The sequence below is a fragment of the Trachypithecus francoisi genome, unplaced genomic scaffold (genome assembly GCF_009764315.1).
Source record: "Trachypithecus francoisi isolate TF-2019V2 unplaced genomic scaffold, Tfra_2.0 Lachesis_group19, whole genome shotgun sequence".
NCBI lineage: Eukaryota > Metazoa > Chordata > Mammalia > Primates > Cercopithecidae > Trachypithecus > Trachypithecus francoisi.
Window position 1 is genome coordinate 15,928,644 of NW_022681464.1, and position 20,602 is coordinate 15,949,245.

A 20,602-nucleotide genomic window follows, 5' to 3' on the forward strand; every position below is an offset into this window, starting at 1 on the left:
ACCCCTGGCTCCTCCAAATCTCTTGTCCTCACATTTCAAAACCAATCATGCCTTCCCAGCAGTCTCCCAGAGTCTTATCTCATTTCGGCATTAACCCAAAAGTCCACATTCTAAAGTCTCATCTGAGACAAGGCAAGCCCTTTCTGTCTATGAGCCTGAAAAATCAAAAGCAAGCTAGCTATTTCCTAGATATAATAGGGGTACAGTTATCGGATAAATACAGCCATTCAGAAGGGGAGAAATTGGCCAAAACAAAGGGGCTACAGGGTCCATGCAAGTCCAAAATCCAGCAGAGCAGTCAAATTTTAAAGCTCCAAAATGTTATCCTTTGACTTTAGGTCTCACATCCAGGTCATGCAGATGCAAGAGGTGGGTTCCCACGGTCTTGTGCAGCTCCACCCCTGAGGCTTTGCAAGGTATAGCCCCACTTCTGGCTACTTTCATGGGCGGGCACTGAGTTTCTGCAGCTTTTCCAGGCGCACGGTGCAAGCTGTCAGTGGATCCACCATTCTGGAGTCTGGAGGACCGTGGCTCTCTTCTCACAGTTCCACTGGCAGTGCCCCAGTGGGAACTCTGTGTGGCGGCTCTGACCCCACATTTCCCTTCTGCACTGCCCTAGGAGAGGTTTTCCACAAGGGCAACGCCACTGAGGCAAATTTTGCCTGGGTATCCAGGCATTTCCATACATCTTCTGAAATCTGGGAGGTTCCCAAACTTCAATTCTTGACTTCTGTGCATGCACCGGCTCAACAACATAGAGAAGCTGCCAAGGCTTGGGGCTTCCACCCTCTGGAACAACAGTCCAAGCTGTATTTTGCTTCCTTTTAGTCATGGCTGGAGTGGCTGGGATGCAGGACACCAAGTCCCTAGGCTTCACACAGCACGAGGACCTTGGGTCAGCCTGCGAAACCATTTTTTCTTAGGCCTCCAGGCCTGTGATGGGAGAGGCTGCCGTGAAGACCTCTGACATGCCGTGGAGACCTTTTCCCCATTGTCTTGGAGATTAACCTTCGCTCTTCGTTATTTATGCAAATTTCTACAGCAGGCTTGAATTTCTCTCAGAAAATAGATTTTTCTTTTCTATAACATTGTCAGGCTTCAAATTTTTCAAACTTTTATGCTCTGCTTCCTTTATAAAACTGAGTGCCTTTAACAACACCCAAGTCTGTTCTTGAATGCTTTGCTGTTTAAAAATTTCTTCCGCCAGATAGCCTAAATCCTCTTTCTCAAGTTCAAAGTTCCACAAATCTCTGGGTGGGAGAAAAATGCAGTCAGTCTCTTTGCTAAAACACAACAAGAATCACCTTTGCTTCAGTTCCCAACAAGTTCCTCATTTCCATCTGAGACCACCTCAGCCTGGACCTTATTGTCTACATTGCTCTGAGCATGTTGGCCAAAGCCATTCAACAAGTCTCTAGGAGGTTCCAAACTTTCCCACATTTTCCCGTTTTCTACTGAGCCCTCCAAACTGTTCCAACCTCTGCCTGTTACCCAGTTCCAAAGTCGCTTCCACATTTTGGGTATCTTTTCAGCAATGCTCTACTCTACGACTACCAATTTACTCTGTTAGTCCATTTTCATGCTGCAGATAAAGACATTCCCGAGACTGGGAGGAAAAAGAGGTTTAATTGGACTTACAGTTCCATACAGCTGGGGAGGCCTCAGAATCACCGCAGGAGGTAAAAGGCACTTCTTACATGGTAGCGGCAAGAGAAAAATGAGAAGGATGCAAAAGTGGAAATCCCTGATAAAACCATCAGATCTCATGAGGCTTATTCACTATCATGAGAAGTGTATGGGGGAACCACCCCCACGATTCAAATTATCTCCCACCAGGTCCCTCCCACAACACGTGGGAATTACAATTCAAGATGAGATTTAGGTGGGGACACAGAGCCAAACCATATCATCATCTATATCTACTTAACTCTCTGAGGTTGTGTATTCCTTGCCTTGACTATTATAATCTATCTCATCACCAAAACTGTAAACTATTTGCATCCATCTTTCACATGGTATTGGACAACAACTGACAGATGAGCTATATAGCTATCTATCTATCTATCTATCTATTGATAGATAGATACATGCATACATACATACATACATATTTAATCTTGTTTCCAAAACCTAATGTGTATTAAATAGTAACACTACAAACACACACATACACATATACATATATACACATGTGTGTGTATATATATAAATATTTATATATGTATAAATATATACACAGAGAGAGAGAGAGAGAGTTGAAGTAATGACAGTGTCCCCCTCTATATTTTAGGGATGCTTTACTTTCTCATGAGCAATTTTGAAGTGTTTGTATAGTACCGTTAAACATAATATTCAGAAGAAGATAAAGTCAGAACCGTCACACAAATGTAAAATCTAAACACATTAAGCTTTATGGCTTTTCTTATATGAGGGAACAAGGAAGATGTTAGCACCAGTTCAGGAAAAGTAATTGTATATACATACATATACATACATACACACACACACACACACACACATGCATATAAAGGAAAAGAATTACAAATGAGTACAAAACTTTTTATTTTTAATATAGAAGCAGAGAAAATCAATGGACACTCGTTGAAAAAGATAGAGTTTGCCTATCTATGGGTTCCTTACAATTAATAAATAGGTGCAAAATGCAGGCATACCTCATTTTATTGTGCTTTTACTTTATAGCACTTCACAGATATTGTGTTTTTTTACAAATTGAAGGTTTTTGGCACCCCTACATCCAACAAGTCTACCAGCATAAATTTTCAACACCATGTGCTTACTGTTCACTTTGTGTCTCTGTGTCAGCACTTTTTAACAGTAAATTAATTTTAATTAAGCTATATACGTTATTGTTTTAGACATAGTGCACACTTAATAGACTACAGTATAGTGTAAATATAATGTTTATAAGTACTGGGAAACAAAAAAAATTATATGACTCGCTTTTTTGTATATTGATTTTGTTGCAATGATCTAGAAACAAATGTCTTCAAGGAATGCATATAATTGAATATAATGAATAGCATTCGAATCAGACAGTTCATAATAAGGTTGTTCTATAGACAATGCTTAGTTTTCCACCGAAGTGCTTTTTTCCCCCATGATTTCTTCTCCTTTGATCAAAAATAATCCCAAATATTTTCCTTAATCACAGCATAAGTCTGGTCTCATTAGTCTTAGCCCTATCATTGACATAGAAACAGCAACAGCGTTAATTTACTACATAGGTCTTTTCATGTTTACTTTGCTGAAAATCTTCATTAGTGATCAGATTGGATCTTTCATAGCCTCTTTACACTAGGAAGCCAAGCCAAGAAACTCTCTCTACCAGATTTGACCTATAATACTTACAAATTGAGTGAATTCCTTTCTTTTTAAGGTCTCTGAAATATTCTGAAGTTCTTGGGCCTGTCTGAAAATGATTTCTCTTACCCGCTTTTAAGGCTGAGAATCCTAAAAGCCAGTTACAAGGCCAGTTTTACAAGAGGGCTTCCTAAGCATTGATTCCATAAAGTCAAATGTGGTTACTCAAAAGTGACTGGTAATATGTGATTAAATGATCATCATTTTCAAACATGACATTCCAGATAAACTTGGCTATCAGCCAAGGTTTTCAATTATGTCTTGGAAAAAGATGGCAAATTCTTAACGGACCTAGGCAAATAACTAAACTGCCATGAAAACAAGAATACTCAATAATAGAGCTTGAAGTCTATAAGAATCAGGCATGGAAACAAAGAATAAGATGCCATTGTTGCCTAATATTATAAAGCAAAGCAACACCAGAACTCTGATAAATAGAAACATATTTGGGAGAACTCATTGACCCATCTCCAGAAGCAGTCTATGGAGCATAGAATTTTTCTTATTTAAATAATGGTATATCCCTGGAAATTTAATGTAGGGAAACAGCATCTCTTCAGATTTGAAAAACTCTTTCTATAAAATGCATCAATATTAACTTGTCAAATAAACTTACTTATTTCTGGTCCCTGTTTTTTATAAGGTAGAACAAATCTTTGTGATTTTTAAAGGAGACTTTTGAAAAAAATCTCAAAGATATGTTAGGTGCAAAAAATATCATGTGAGTTTATGCTAATTTTATTTTATTTTACATTCAAAATTCATTTCTAGAAAGAAGAAAAAAAAGCAGTTGTCAGGAGATTTGACCTTTCAAGACAGAAATAATACTGGTCTACCTATTTAAAAGTGACAATAAAATATTTAATAATTAACATAGAAAGTAACATGATTATAAAGAACCTTGGTTCTTTTGTAAGTGAAGAGTTTTTGTTTTCTTAAATAATCAAGAACATAATAAAAAAAGCACAAAGCTCAGAAAATTATCTTGCTAAAACACAAAATCTGTGCAGATTACACAGAATTACATATCATGGCTTAAGGCAATAAACAAAGGAAAAAAAAGCAAGCCCATTAAAACAGAACAGACTTTGTTAAGATTTTAACATATTTCATAGTTTTTTTCACTAAACATTTGCACACACTCTATAGGCATATCTTGTTTTACTGTGTTTTACTTTATTATGCCTTCACAGATAATAGTTTTTTCCAAAATTGAAGGTTGTGGCAACCGTGTGTCAAGCAAGTCTACTGGCACCATTTTTCCAATGACATGGGCTCACTTTGTGTCTCTGTGTCACACTGTAATTCTTGCAGTATTTCAAACATTTTCACTATAATTATATCTGTTATGGTGATCTGTAATCAGTGATCTTTGATGTTACTGTTTTAATTGTTTGGGAACATCATGAACCATACCTATATAAGACAGCTAACTTAATTGACTCGACAAATGCTGTGTGTGCTCTGACTACTTCATCGACCTGTTGTTTCCTTGCCTCTCTCCCTGTCTTCAGAACTCCCTATTTTCTGAGACACAACAGAATTGAAATTAGACCAGTTAATAACCCTACAATAGCTTCTAGGTGTTCAAGTGAAAAAGTCGTGCATGTATCATTTTAAATCAAAAGCTACACCTTGGGAGGCCAAGGTGAGAAGACTGCTTGAGGCCAGGCGTTCAAGTCCAACCCTGGCAATAGAGGGAGGCCCTCATCTTTACAAAACTAAAAAAAAAAAACAAAAAAAAATCAGCTGGGCATATTTGGGCCCACCTGTATTCCCAGCTACTTACAAGGCTGAGATGAGTGTATAGCTTGAGCACAAGAGTTCAAGGCTACAGTGAGCAATGGTTGCACCACTGCACTCCAGACTGGGGAACAGAGTGAGATTTTGTCCCTCAAAAAATTAAATATAAATAAATAAAAAGCTAGAAATAGTTAAACTTAGTGAGGCAGGCCTGCTGAAAGCTGAGATAGGCCAGAAGTTCAGATTCTTGCACCAAACAGCCAAGTCGAGAATGCAAAGGACAAGTTCTTGCAGGAAATTTAAAGTGCTACTCCAGTGAACTTACAAATGATTTGAAGGCAAAACAGCCTTATTGCTGATGTGGAGAAAGTTTCTGTGGACTGGATAGAAGATCAAACTGGCCACGACAGCTGTTCTAATTAAGCCAAAATCTAATTCAGAGCAAGACAGGTCCTAACTCTATTCAGTTCTATGAACACTGAGAGAGAAGAGGAAATTGCAGAAAAAAAACATTTGAACGTAACAGAGATTGATTCATGAGTTTTAAAGAAAGAAGTCATCTCTGTAACATAGAAGTGCAAAGTGAAGCAACAGGTGCTGATTATAGAAGCTGCAGCAAATTATCTAGAAGATCTAGCTGAGAAAATTGAAGAAGGTGGCCACACTAAACAATAGGTTTTCAATGTTGACAAAACAGCCTTGTTTTGGAAGAAAATGCCATCTAGGACTCGTATAGCTTAGGTGGAGAAGTCAATGCCTGGTTTCAAAACATCAAAGACAGGCTGACTCTCTTGTTAGGAACGAACGCAGCTAATGACTTTAAGTTGAAGCCAAAGTTCAGTTTTTCATTCCCCAAGTCCTAGGGCCTTTAAGAATGAATCTTAATCTACTCTGCTTGTTTTCTATAAATGGAATAACAAAGCCTGGATAACAGCACACCTGTTTAAATAGTGATTTACTAGGTATTTTAAGCCTACTGTTTGCATCTACTGCTCAGAAAGAAAAAAAAAGATTCTTTTCAAAATATTGCTGCTCGTTGATTATGTACCTAGACACCTAAGAGCTCTGATGGAGATGTACAAGAAGATTAATGCTGTTTTCACACCTGCTAACACAACACCCATTCTGTCCACCATGGATCAAGAAGTCATTTCAACTTTCAAGTCTATTATTTAAGAACTACATTTCATAATGCAATAGGTGCCATGGCTAGTTATTCCTCTGATGGATCTGGGCAAAGTAAATTGAACACTTTCTGGAAAGGATTCACAATGCCATTAACAACATTCATAAATCACGGGACGAGGTGAAAATATCAACATTTACACGGATTTGGAAGAAGCTGATTCCAACCCTCGTAGGTGACTTTGAGGAGTTCAAGACATAAGAGGATGAAATAACAGCTGATGCGTTGGAAGTAGAAAACTAGAATTAGAAGGGATGCCAAAGATGTCACTGAATTGCTGTAATCTCATGATAAAACTTGAACAGATGAGGAGTTGCTTCTTATGGATGAGCAAAGAAAGTAGTTTCTTGAGATGGAATCTACTTCTGTGAAGATGGCTACGAACATTATTGAAAAGACAACAAAGGATTTAGAATATTACTTACACAGAGTGGATAAAGCAGTTGGCAAGGTTTGAGAGGGATGACTTCAATTTTGAAAGAAGTGGGTAAAGTGCTATAAACAGCCTCACATGCGACAGAGAAATCTTTCATGAGAGGAAGAGTCAATTGACGTGAAAAACCTCATTGTTATCTTATTTTAAGAAACTGCCACCTTAATCTTCAGCAACTACCACCCCGAATAGTCAGCAGCCACCAACATCAAATCATGACACTCCAGTAGCAAAATGCTTATGACTCACTGAAGGCTCAGATGATTGGTAGCAATTTTTAGCAATAAAGTATTTTAATCAAGGTTTGTACATTGATTTTTAGGCCTAATTCTATTACACACTTAATGGACTACAGTGCAAACATAAATTTTGTATGCACTAGGAAACCAAAAAATAACTGCGTGACTTGCTTGATTGCAAAATTCACTTTATGGCAGTGGTTTTGGAACTGAACCTGCAATATCTCCGAGGTATGCCTATAATTGAAAGCAAGTACAATTTTCTTTCCATGGCCTTTCTATAGGTTTTTATATCTATTCAGGTTTTTCCTGCACCACCCTCTTTCTTTTTCTGAAACAACCAGTCACTTTAGACCGAAATTATTATCTTTCCCTTTACTGAACAAAAGCAGATTACATCACTTCACCTACCAGGTGATAGTTCTCTGTCACTATTGTTCCTAGTGCATGTTCATTCACTTAAGTAGCTGTAACTTTTTACTAAAGTAACTTCTATTTCACAGAGAAAAATAGGAGGTGGATAATAAATGCATGCATGTATTATATTTAACACTGATCGCTGTTTTCATTAAACCAAAAATATTAAACTGGTCTCATTTGCCAAAGACTTATCTATATTCTGTTTCTTTGATTTCTTAAAGTATTTTTAAGCTGGCTTATATAAAGATACCATTTTTTATAATACATTTAAAGTACTAAAGTTCAATTTTCTGGAAATTTTAGGAATATTCAGTTGATATGTGTTTATCTGCCAACTAGAACGAGTTCCTTTAGGAGATTTTTTAGGCTAATCTATCAATATCATCTGGAGATTGGAAAACACTACACATTCATACGGTCTGTGGTAAATGTGGCAAAGCCTTCTCTGAGTGATAGACACAGGAAATACATACAGTTAAAAATAGAGAGCTTCAGCTGGGCATGGTGACTCACGCCTGTAATCACAGCACTTTGGGAGGCCGAGGCGGGTGGATAACGATGTCAAGAGATCGAGACCATCCTGGCCAACATGATGAAACCCCATCTCTACTAAAAATACAAAAATTAGCTGGGTGTGGTAGTGCATGCCTGTCGCCCAGGCAGGAGGCTGAGGCAGGAGAATCACTTGAACCCAGGAGACGGAGGTTGCAGTGAGCCGAGATGGCACCACTGCACTCCAGCCTGGGGACAGAGCAAGGCTCCATCTCAAAAACAATAATAATAATAAAAATAGAGAGCTTCACTTCTGAAGTTGAGCCAAGGATTAAGAGCAAATAAAGAACCACAGAATCTTACTGGCCTGTCAGAAAGCTGATCTCCTCTCACTGGAAAATTCTTCATTGTCTAGAGCTAAAAATAGATAATTGAAAAAGACAAACAAACTAGATTCTCTGTCATCTGTTATTTAACAGAGAGTGAAAGTTACCAAGCGGTCAGACCATGAAACACAACTCTTAATCAATAAAATTAATAAACCAGCCTATCAGTTGTCTGTTATCCAACAGGGAATAGATCTCTGCAAACAGTTAATCCTCATACAGATATTATCAAACAATCAGTCAATAAAATCAAATACCCAAATATTGCTGCCAACCATCGGGAATAATTTTTATTGGCTGAAAATAAGACAAAACCAAAGACAAAACACAAGATTAGTAGAAAGTAAAATTAAAATAGGATAAACAGAGAGTCACTGAAGTTCTTTCACCTTTTTGAAGTCACCTCTGGGAGCAAAGAAAGGATGTACTTTTTCCCAAGATGCTCACCTCTGGTGAGGAAGGTTACCTGGCCCTGGTAGGAGCATCCACTGGGCATATTGGTGGAAGATCTCCAAAACTGTTAAAAGATAAATTTCAAAAAGATGAGATCATGACTGTCTTACAGGTAGCAAAATGAACATGTATTAAATATTTGATGTTTCTCATATGAGAGAATCAGGCAGATGCTATAGCTTGTTCAAAGAAAAAGTCAAAGAAAGCATAGATTTATATCAAAATACACATGGATGCAAAACTGGTTTTTCGAGGGTAGGAGAGAAGTCAATGAAAATTCTGTTGGAAAAGATAGTTTGACAATTTATCAGTTACCTATAATTTACAAGAGGTACAAAATAGCTCAAAGATAATTAACAGGGCTACAACTAGAGAGTTTATGAATGTGTGCGATGGGCACTGAAGCACAGCTCATATGTATCATTGTGTAAAACTCTCTTAGCTACTCAGTGTGGTATAAGAATGTCACTGTTATCCCCATTTTATAGATAACAGAGTAAATAAGGTAAGAGCTCAGGGTGACAATTTACATTCAGGTGTTCAATGAAAATGATTGATGCTCTTTGTCCTTCTTTACTAGGCTTAAACCTGTACTAGACCCTGTGGAGGATATAAAATAAGCAAAACTCTGGACTGATGAACTTGGCAAGTTTAAATACTGCAAATCATACAAACTTGCAAGAGAAAATATGTGAATCTAGTGACAATGTTTAAGAGCTCAGAGAGAGATGTGATCACTTAAAATCCAAATGCACCTTTTATCTAAGCACAAGAATTCAGGATAAAAATCTTCCATTTATTTAATAAATTTACTTTCATAGCAGAAATAAAACCAACACGATTTTTTCATATGCATACCATCTTACTCTGCTATCAACATTAGCCTGATTTTTGTTTTTGGCCCAGGCATGTATCCAGTCAAAGAAAAGGACATTTGACTGCAACTAGCCAGAAATGTGGGGGCAGTCATGGCTGTATATTCAGTTATTTCAGAAAACAGCAGTAGCCTCCTGTGTCAGACTGAAACACCTTCAGTTAAACATCTTCAGTTTGACCTTAAGTCAACACCTCCTATATCAGGTCACGCAGTAATAGGGTCTGTTTGACTAAGAGGTCATTGAAACTGGCATCAACCAGGAAACAATCTTTGAAGAGGAACAAACAGTAATCTGGAGAAAGACTTTGAAATGGAGATTGTGCTAGATGTTAAGGTAAACTTGAATTGTCAATGAGCTGGCCTCTCAGTGGCTGTCTTTCTCTAAAAACAAAACCTTCATTTCTGTGTTCTCTAAACAAGACTGTTTTCTGTGCTTCTTATAGGTTTTTGTATTCAGATATTCTGGGGTTATCATCACAAAAATGGAAAACAAGGAAGTAAACTGAGACTGAATTGCAAATTACATTTTTAAAAGGCTTACAGTAAAAGAATGCAATAAATGGAAACCGTGATGAAAGTGAGAAGGTAGACCAGCGAAAATGAAGGCAAACATATCCAAGACCAACTGAGCCCTCCAACAATGAGAATGGTAGTTTCCCTCTTCACATTACTCATCTCCAATTCCTCTTCTTCCATCTTCTGTGGGCTTTCTCTTTGTAGTTTCAATATGGCCATCAATATCTCCTAGGGATGGGTGCTTCCTTGTTTCTAGTTCAGGAAAAGTTGTGAAGTTTACTCTGTATCGAGCAGTTATATCATAAGCATCCTCTGCATCACTTACTGTGACCGTTGTGTTGGGATATGTTGATACATTAATCCAGTAACAATCAACTCTGGAGTTGGTAGTTAAGTAAAAGTGCCGTCTAAACTTAGAGCACAATGATAAGATAAAGATGGCTTTCCATAGCAAATACAGGGTCCTCTTTTCTTGGTGAAGAAACATTGGATTCTGGACAGATAAGAGCCCCATCCACCATCTTTTAAATTGATTTTGGAGAACCATGCTGAGTGCAACGCTCACTTTCTTGGCATGAGGAGCCAGGAGCACCATTTCTGCTGTGACTGCACATGAGCCTATGTGAAATCAGTCAGTGCTTCTTTCTCTTTATCTGTCAAATGGAGGTAATGTTTACCTCATATGGTGAGAAACTACGTAATTTGAAAACTTTTTTAAATAAAATTTCTATTTCCACACAATAACTCTTTGGGTTAAGATGTGGTTGCTTTCTTTCTTCAGCTCTCTTCTCTCGGTTCAAGTAAGGAGACAATGACTTGTATCGGTGTTACTACATTCAGCAAAGAAAAATAAAATAAATATTTTACCTGTCAACTCTATGTTGCCTCTTAAAATACGTCAGAGAAGATCTGAGTGGGCTTGAAATGGCCTTGCCACCTGAGATAGAGCATCTCTGGCCTTGCAGGCTCTTCTGTCAATGGAATCACTATGGTACTCTTGGAAGTATCTCAGACATTCAGCAAAATTAAAGATTCAGGCTTTGATCATGGTGATCACTTATTGAAATTACATTCTTACAATTTAGTAGGCATTTTTTTTTTACAAAACACTTAGTGATTACTTAAAATATGGAATTAGACACATTTATAGGTTGCCATTATGCATACTCTCTTTTGGTTTGCCTGTGCATTCTTATCTCCGAGTGTCCTGATAATACTTAATGTGTCACCAAATGAGTTTGATTGCTGACACAAAGCCTCAGAACTGACTACTGGCTTACCCTGCAGTTGTGCAGTGATGGCACATTAGGGGAAGAGAGTGATTCTGTCCTTTTCAAAGCTACTTCCTTCACTGTGGGGGAGAAATGAGCTGTAGTGCATCAGTTGGAAACTATGCTGATTATGGCTAATTTACAAGCAATGGACCTCCTAAAGCCAATATGGGTGACTCACACTACTAGGAAGAGAACATTGTGTAATGCACTGAAGATGCATCATGGAAAATATTAGAAACATCTATGCAAAGATAAGCTCTGACAGGCCAGAAAAGCAGTTGCCAAGGCCAGCAATGAAGAGAGCCAAGAATAGGTTGAGAGAATCCTCTAACCTTTCAGCTTTCTGATGCTTACACCTGCCCTGCCCGGAAGCCCTGGTTCGGAGAGGATGACTCAGCCCTAAAAAATCTTGGAGAGTGACAGTGTCATGTATTTTACCTTCTCAGAACCAGAGGACAACAAAATTAAAAAAAAAAATAGATCAGCTTCAATTAAAGACTTTTGGACACCAGTTTCTGTATAAAGGATAAATTTTTCTATCCTTCAAACCCTAGATTATATAAATTGCTGGGTTTTTCTCTTTTAAAAAAATCTGAAAATAGAGCCAGAAATATGATATGAAGGGCCATATCTACACAGAACTAGTTCATCATTCAGCTACAACTTGTCATTATAGCACAGAAATACGGAACTGATCAGAATTCCAAAAAATCTAGTTCAATTCTTTTTGCTTTTAGGTGAGGAAACTCAGGCCTGGAGAGAAAAATTGGTTTTAGAAAGTCACACAAATTTTGAATATAGTTTTTCTATATTTTAATACAGTTTGTTGAGTTGCTTCCAAATTGGATTATTTTACATGAGAACTTCTTTAACACTTTAACCTACAAATGAAAACACTTGGATAAAATATATATTGTTAAAACATATATTATGCACATGTCCATTCCTTCAAAAAGTAATCAAGCCAATTGTTTAAGTAACTTATTTAATACTTTAAAAACAGATAAATCAACTAAAATTCAGCCAGAAAGGAAAAACACATTATATAATATTTTTCAACTTACCTAGCATATTTTTTGACATTGTAATAAAAAGTGGGGTAAATGCCATTTCCTATTTAGGTATAGATGAAATCTTAGTATCAGGTATCTGTGGTTCTAAATCTTCACCATGCATCAGACTTACCTTGAAAACTTGTTAAAACACATCAGTGGGACCAATTCTAGGAGTTTCCAATTTGGTAGTTCTGGAGTGGGACCAGAATTTTCATTTCTAACAAGTTTCCTGGTGATGCTGATGCTACTCCTTTGAATTTCACACTTTGAACACTACTTGTGTTTGTGATATAAAATATAAAATTCTAACCCAGGAGTTAAAAAAAATGGATTCTAGGTTTAGCTCAGATAATATCTTTCCACGTGACTTCAAGAAAATGAACTAGATTTTCTGATCAGTATTTTTTCAACTGAGAGGGGAGAAATTTAAATTGAATCCAGTCTAATATCCTGGAGTTGGCATTTTGCAGTAACGAGGGTATTAAGATACTTCAAACTTAACCCATGACTAGATTTAAATTCTTTGCTAAAAAATCAACTCATACCACTTTTTAAAAAATCAGTGTATGTACTTGAAATCCCTGCTGATCCAAGATTTTTGCCATGGACTCAAACTACACTGATGTAGCTGTTGGTGCACACCCGTATCTTAACAGGCACCTCTACCCACAGAAGGCAGAGCTCTAGGTAGTCCTGGCAATCTCTGTCTGTGGGGCTGCTTTCTGGCCACAAGAGCATGCTCACACCAAGCACAGGGCAAGCTGGACTTGATGAAAAGTAAGTGCCTTGGAAATCTGCTCTCAAACAATGACTAAGGCAAGTAAAAGGATAAATACACCGCTGCCTTGCACCTGGATTGGGATATTTCAGAGTCACATTCTACGCTGGCTCCCCGACTCCCCCCGTAGGATGGAGCTCCACTTGGCACAGTTATAACTGGCTTGATTGTGCATGTATATTGGCTTCTATTTGTTCTTCGCTCCCTGCTCCTTCCTGAAATCACCTCAAAAAATTAACTACTTTCACTTAAGTCCTTCTTATAGGATCAGATCCTTGAGAACACAAACCAGGGAATTGTTTATTTATATATTACCATGAATAACAATTCATTTTTATTCTTACTGTTGCTCAGTGTTAATTTAATACCTACAGATTTGTTGATGTTAAAAAATTCTACTGGTTTTGTGTTTCTAACGTACCCCATCGATGGCATTTCAAGCTGTAAGATTCTTGAAAAAAAGTAATTTTAGTGTCTCCTTTTTGGGTTTCGTATTTAATGACCAACAAGCTTTATATCAGACAGTGATAGAATCACTAAGAGAAAGTTAATTTATTAAAAATTATTAGTTAATATACTATTAATAATAAAGTGTTTATATAAAATGCACACTTTTGGCGGCTTAAGTTTGGATTGCTTTATCTCACATTTAAACTCCAACCATAGTAAGCACACACTTATAATTATAGCTCGGAACGGACCCTAGATTCATTTTTAAAACAGTCATCTCTCGATATATGAGGAAACCATAATCTATGGATTGAATGAACTTCTGGGCAGGGGATTTGTGATGTAACTAGGAAGAGAATTTGTAATGTAACTAGAATTTGTGACATTACTAGCGAATTTGTGACATAAATAGGAAAAGTATGATGTCTTAACTTCTAGGACATTTTTCTCACTGAGCTTCTAGAGGGTACACTAAAGATCATTTCATTCCATTCTCCCTAATAACCAGAACTTTTTGAATGAAGAAAAAAATCTCCTATAGAGTATATCATGAACATCTAGAACGTCTGAAGTTTAAAAAATATATCAGGACTTATATCCCAAATATAGCTACTTGAGTAAAAGGTGGTAGTGTTATGCCTTCTGAACTAAACTCACAGAAAATTGAGGGAAGAATAAACTAAAACACTAAATAAGTTGATCAAAATATTAAGAAGAGAAAATGTAATTACAGATAATATTAGGAGAGAGACTCTTATGGTGAAGATAGGAGGAGATATAAATAAAAACCACGCGGCCTGGCGTGGTGCCTCATGCCTGTATTCCCAGCATTTTGGGAGGCCGAGGTGGGCGGATCACGAGGTCAGATCAAGATGATCCTAGCCAACATGGTGAAAAACCATCTCTACTAAAAACACAAAAATTAGCTGGGCATGGTTGCGGGGTCCTGTAATCCCAGCTACTTGGGAGGCTGAGGCAGGAGAATTGCTTGAACTCTGGAGGCAGAGGTTGCAGTGAGCTGAGATCGTGCCACTGCACTCCAGCCTGGTGACAGAGCAAGATTCAGTCTCAAAAAAAAAAAAAAAAATGCAAGCTACTTTTAATACTTATGAGAACCTTGGATACATCTGGATACATCTGAATAGTTTTAGGATGGTTAGGTGGTTTTGAATCTGTGTCCTAAATAGTTTAAGCAATCAAATACCAAATTCTTGGGCTTCAAAGATAGCAAATAAGAGATTAAACAACTTGCTATAAAATTGAAACTAAAACTACGCCTCAAAAAGTAAGAAACTAATGACTAACATATTTTTGAGCTTGCAGGATAATCGATAAAAGAGACAACTTGAGGAAACACTGAAACTCCCTCCACTTGTGAGATCAAGATAAAACTGGCTGAAATAGATTGAAACCAATATGGCTGACTGGAGCTTGTGCAAAGTGAGCTTACTAACATCACAGTCTGAATTGCCACAGCATGCTTTATGCTACCTCCCCCTGAATTTGCACATGCAACCCATGAGGTAGCATAAAGAGATAACTGCACAAGCCCAAGGACTTCCCAGACCTCTTCTTTCCTTCCACAAATCACCTGCTAATCTCAGAATTCACCTCAGAAACTTTTCTAATCAAAAATATTGCCTTGAAGCGCAGACAGATTTGAGCTTGATTCCTATCTCTTTGTGAGTCAACTTGCAATAAAGAGCTGTTTTGTTTTGTTTTGTTTTGTTTGAGCCTCAAAAATCTAGTGTCATATTGGCTTCCAGTGCATTGGGCAGCAAGCCTTTTGCTAGGTGACAGTTTCATGGTTTCTGTTCCACTTCATGATTAAAACATTAATATTACTCTTGTGTTTCAGAGTAAACCCAACTAATTTTTTAATTCAAAACTTTTGTGAAATATACCTGATGAAAGTTCATATTCTCTTCAATGGAAAAGCCCACAGCGGTATCAGCCCCTAAAACCTTGGGGAAAAAAAATAAAAATTAAAAAAAATTTAAAAAAATTAAAAAAAAAAGCATTATGCATACATAGAAAAAAGGGAGAAATCTCTCAAACCATCAATTAACCAAAGAATGAAGGGAAAATGTAGATGGCAGAAACTCTAATAATTCTTCCAATATAGGTTCCAGTGTAAGCCAATTGCAGGGAAAAAAACAACTATGTATATTACTTTGTATTGGTATGTAATTTACACACAGTGAACAGTCAGATTTCAAGCATAATGTCTAACAAATACATATAAGGGCATAGCACATTTTTTGAACCCCAGAATCCTTCTAAGTCAGCCTCCTCACCCTAGAAACAGCCGCTGACCTGATTTCTATCACCTAGATTAGTTTTCTTATTCTACAATCTCGCTCAAATGGAATTGTACAATATTGACTCTTTTGTGTCCAGTTTCTCAACATAACATATTTGTGTGCCTGTTGTTGAATTTATCAGTAGTCATTCCTTTTTTTATTACTGAATAGTATTCCCTTATATCAAAATGCCACAAATTTTTCATCCATTCTTCTATCGACAGACATTCATTTGTTTTCTATTTTTGCTTTTTGTGAATGAAGCTGCTATGAATACTGTTATACAAAGATCATTATAGCTTTATGTTTTAATTTCTAGTAAATAAATATCTAAATAAAAGTGCTGGGATATACATAAATTATAGATATTAATTTAACTGACAAATCTCATGTATCCTATAAAAGTCTATGGGAAAGTATATCTGAATTTTCTGAGTTTTGGACAGTCAATATGACTATCTCACTCTATTTTAATGTCTGCACTGATATTAACATGGTTTCTTCTGGCATATATTAAATACATACTTTTAATTATTGGCATATAGGCCAATAATATTAACCAACTTAAACTGAGTACCTCTAAGATATTTAAATAGTCTAATAATTGAAAAGCTTTGGTAGATAGTTAATTAGATTCTGTAAATTGGTAGCATGGTATAAAAGGAGTTCACATATTCTTTGAGATTAAACTTTATGTCAAAATCCATGTAGCTCAGGATTCTGACAGTCACCAAGGAACGGTTTGAGCTCACTAATTTACTAAGGTTCTATAAAAATTCTACCCCTCCCTATTAATAATATATTAGGTATCTTATGAATTAAATACAAATACCTCCAGCTAGATTCCATGGCCTGCCCAGCTGTCTTTCTATTGCTCACTCTGACTGTCTTCAGCATGTATTTTGTGCTGTGAACTTGGCTGTCCCTTCATTGAGATTTACTGCTACTCAAGGCATTTCTACATCCTCAATTTTGCCCATTTTTTTTCCCACCTTGGGATATCCTTTCATCCATCTTTTTACTCAATTCTCAATCAAAACTCCTCTGGTTCCATCTTTTGGTGAGGCTGATGTTAGCTGTATGAATAAGCTTTTCAGAATTACAGTAGCTCTGAAAAAAATTATGTCATGGGAATTGACAATTATTTAGAACTTTTTCACATTTAAAATTTTTGTTTAATTTTGCTCAGTTTTATTTGATCTTATTTTATTTTCAGTTTAGCCTCACCATTCTATCGTAAGTCTGTGAGCATGTATTAATTACACAAGTAATGATAGTGTTAAGTGCATTGTATTATCAAACCTCTATGGCTGATTGATGGATTCTTATATATGAATGTCCTTTACTACTCATTAAAGTGGTAGGTGTAGTAGTCTCTAGGTAAAGTGATGCTTGCCTCCAATTAAGTAATTTCATATTTTAAAAGTGCTTTCATGCACATCATTTTATAATGAAGTAGAAAAATAAAATTTCCTTTCTGTGCTACTTATACATTTTCCACTTTCAGTCTGACCTGTTAGTTTTGGCCTTCATGTACACAATTTTAGCGTATTTTAAATAAATTATGCTTTAGTAGGTGTGTTCCCCAGTCAGACTCCAATTCTGGGTTTCAGTTTTTGACTTGCCATCAGTGTCACTGCTTGGGGACTTAGATTCTTTATAGGTTAAAATGTTTCCACTTGTTAATTTCTACAATTATTTCAAATTCTATAGTTTTCTAATTGCAAATATATGGATAAAATGTTAAATGATTTTATAAAATGTGGTAATCAATGTAAAATCAAATATAGGCTTTTCTTGCTTATAATAAACATATAAAATATGATATTTATTTAGATTATAAAAAACAAATTCGAACTTTGCTTTAATAATATATATTAAACAGTATTTAAAACAAAGTCTAGGTGTTTATTTTTTATTTTAAATTGCTTCAGTTTCCTGTAAGACAAGTAGTTCTTTAGACATGGGCTTTGTGACAAATAGCATAGTGTTAAAATGAGGGCTTGTCAGCAAGGCTATGCTTGGGAAGCCCCCATGAAAAGGTAAGCACCGATTTGTCTTGACATATTTTTCATGAGATATAGTGGTCAGAAAGATATGGACAATCTAATCCTTCACCAAAGGGCTAATTTGTATATATTTACACGTATTTATTTGTTCAAATTTTCTGTGGAATCATACACAGATACAAGTTTGGTGTAAAGAGTTTCAGACATCAATTCATATAATTTGCTTTGAGGATTATATGTTCATTTACCCAGACATCTACCTGATATTTGGAGGATGTGAAAATTACAAGCAATAAATGAGTAAATAATTTTTGCCTTGTCTTTCACATTGCCTGTGCCGCAAAACAGTCAAATGAATTGTTCAGCTTAATCAACATAATAGAAAAGAACACTTCCCCATAGATTGTTTGGTAAAACACAAACAAATAATTGATAAAATTTCCACTTTTTTGCTGGCAGTGGCACCATCTCCCCTAGCTAGTCGGAAGTTATTTCTCCCCTCTATTATCAGTGGCAAATCTCACGACTGGGAGCCACACTCTGGCTTGCACACTGTGTAGATGGGTCATTCAGGAGGAAAATGAAGGTGAGAACCTATGACCTGCTTTTTCTACTGACACTTTGTGTATTTTCAATTCTAGGTGTTTACTGTGAATCTGACTATTCAAGTTTCTTAGAATGTTCTCACTTGGTTGCATGCAGAAATTATGAGAAGCTGAGTCAGAAGACCAAGAAAAAAAAAGTGAGAGAATCTTCCAACCAAAGACAAAATCCTGAGTTTTGTACAGCTTGGCCTGATGTTAACCCCCACCAAAATGAGACAGAGAGAGAGAGAGACATAGAGACACTAAAAGAAAAAAAATAAATCCAACAAGAAATTATGAGTCTCATTAAAATGAATCTAAGTTGATTTACTACAGTTGTAATCAAAGGTTGCATGACCTTATAAGCTTTGCTACTCCATTTATAATAAATCTAGGCAGTTAAAAATAGATGAGCTTTAGGACAGATAATAAATGGAACACTTTGAAAAAGTACGTGATTATAATGAAAGGAATGCCCCACCACCACTGGACAACCCTGCTTAATAATTAGGCCTGTGGGCTTATTGGTTGAGCAGGTGCTTTGGCCATGTTAAGGAGTAGAATTGTCTATATTTTCACTTTTTTTAATGCTGGCTCTAAATGCTGGGGATGCAGACAGGCTCAACTTAGCAGCCTTTGGCTCCTGGCCAAAAGTCACTATTACATTTGGAACTGAGTCCATCTACAAGTATAAAGCAACACACCTAGATTTAGATCATAAATATAGATGTCATTCATCATTACGAATAGGGAAATTATCAGAGCATCTAAAGCTATGCATTTTAAGAAATTATATCAACGTTTATATGTGAGAGGAAAAGAAACAGTTTCCCTAAGTTCTTTCTTGGGAAACAGAGACAATACATGGTCTAGTTGCCTCCTTCTCTTTAAACAAAGTTTGGCAGGAGAGAAAGGAGTGACCTTGTCTGTATTAGAGAGGAGTGAAGTTAGTTTGTACCAATTAAGGAAAAATGTAATTTTACTATAGATGATTCTACTGTATTTAATAAACATGTGCTGCATCTTCCCATATCTCTATTATATTTCCCTGTCACATCAATGTTAAGAATGGCATGTAACTTGTTTCGTCAAGTTGAATGTGAGAGAAGTGATTATGCTACTTTGAGAAAAATGTTTAAAGAGCTCCATGTTCTTCTGCCATCTTCTGTTTCTCCTCACCAGAAGGCCAGCAATGTTCCAGCTACAGGCTGCTCCTTTAACCTAGATTCTGTAATCAAGTTTTATCTGAGCTAGGTATGTAGCATGAAAAAGAAATAAATCTTTGTTGTGTAAGAACTCGGAGTTGGGGTTTTTGTTATGTGCCAATATGCAGCTTACCCTGAGAAAGGGTGCACTCTGCCTGTTCATTGCATATTCAAGGGCAGATTAAGAGGTTGATAGAAAATTTGTGTGGAAAGGGAATTAAGGATATTTAGTAGCTTCAAAAGTAGGCCTGGCTAGTTTGAGGTAAAAGATAAAAGTAACACCAGTAAAAAGAAACGAAAGTTTTGACTTTTCAGGTGAAGGCTAAGATAGAGGAGGTCAGAGGATAAGGAATCCCAAATTCAAAGAACAGAATACAGAAGACATTGATAAGAAAATAATAGGAGGCCAGCACAAGTTGCTGACCAAGAACTAAGGAGGACTCGAGGACCTGAACCAATGATAATGTTCCCATGGTGAATAATGAATGACACATTTCTGGGGCAGTGATGCCCGACACTGAATGTGAACTTATTTTTTTACTAAAGATATAGTTATACCCACTACCCACAAAAGTTCTGTAAATATCTGTCTCACATGTCAGACTTAGTATTGATCCTTGGGATAAATTAGGATGAAACTATGACAGCCATTAAGCAGTGGTAGACATAATGCAGAGAGCAAAATAAAAGGGAAGGCAGAAGAAATCTGAAGTAAGAGCTGACAAGAGAATAATAACTCAACCACATGTAGTTGAAGAAACTTGGCGGAATATGGGATTTGAGTTTTAATTGTTTGTTTGAGTGTTAGAGTGCTTTTG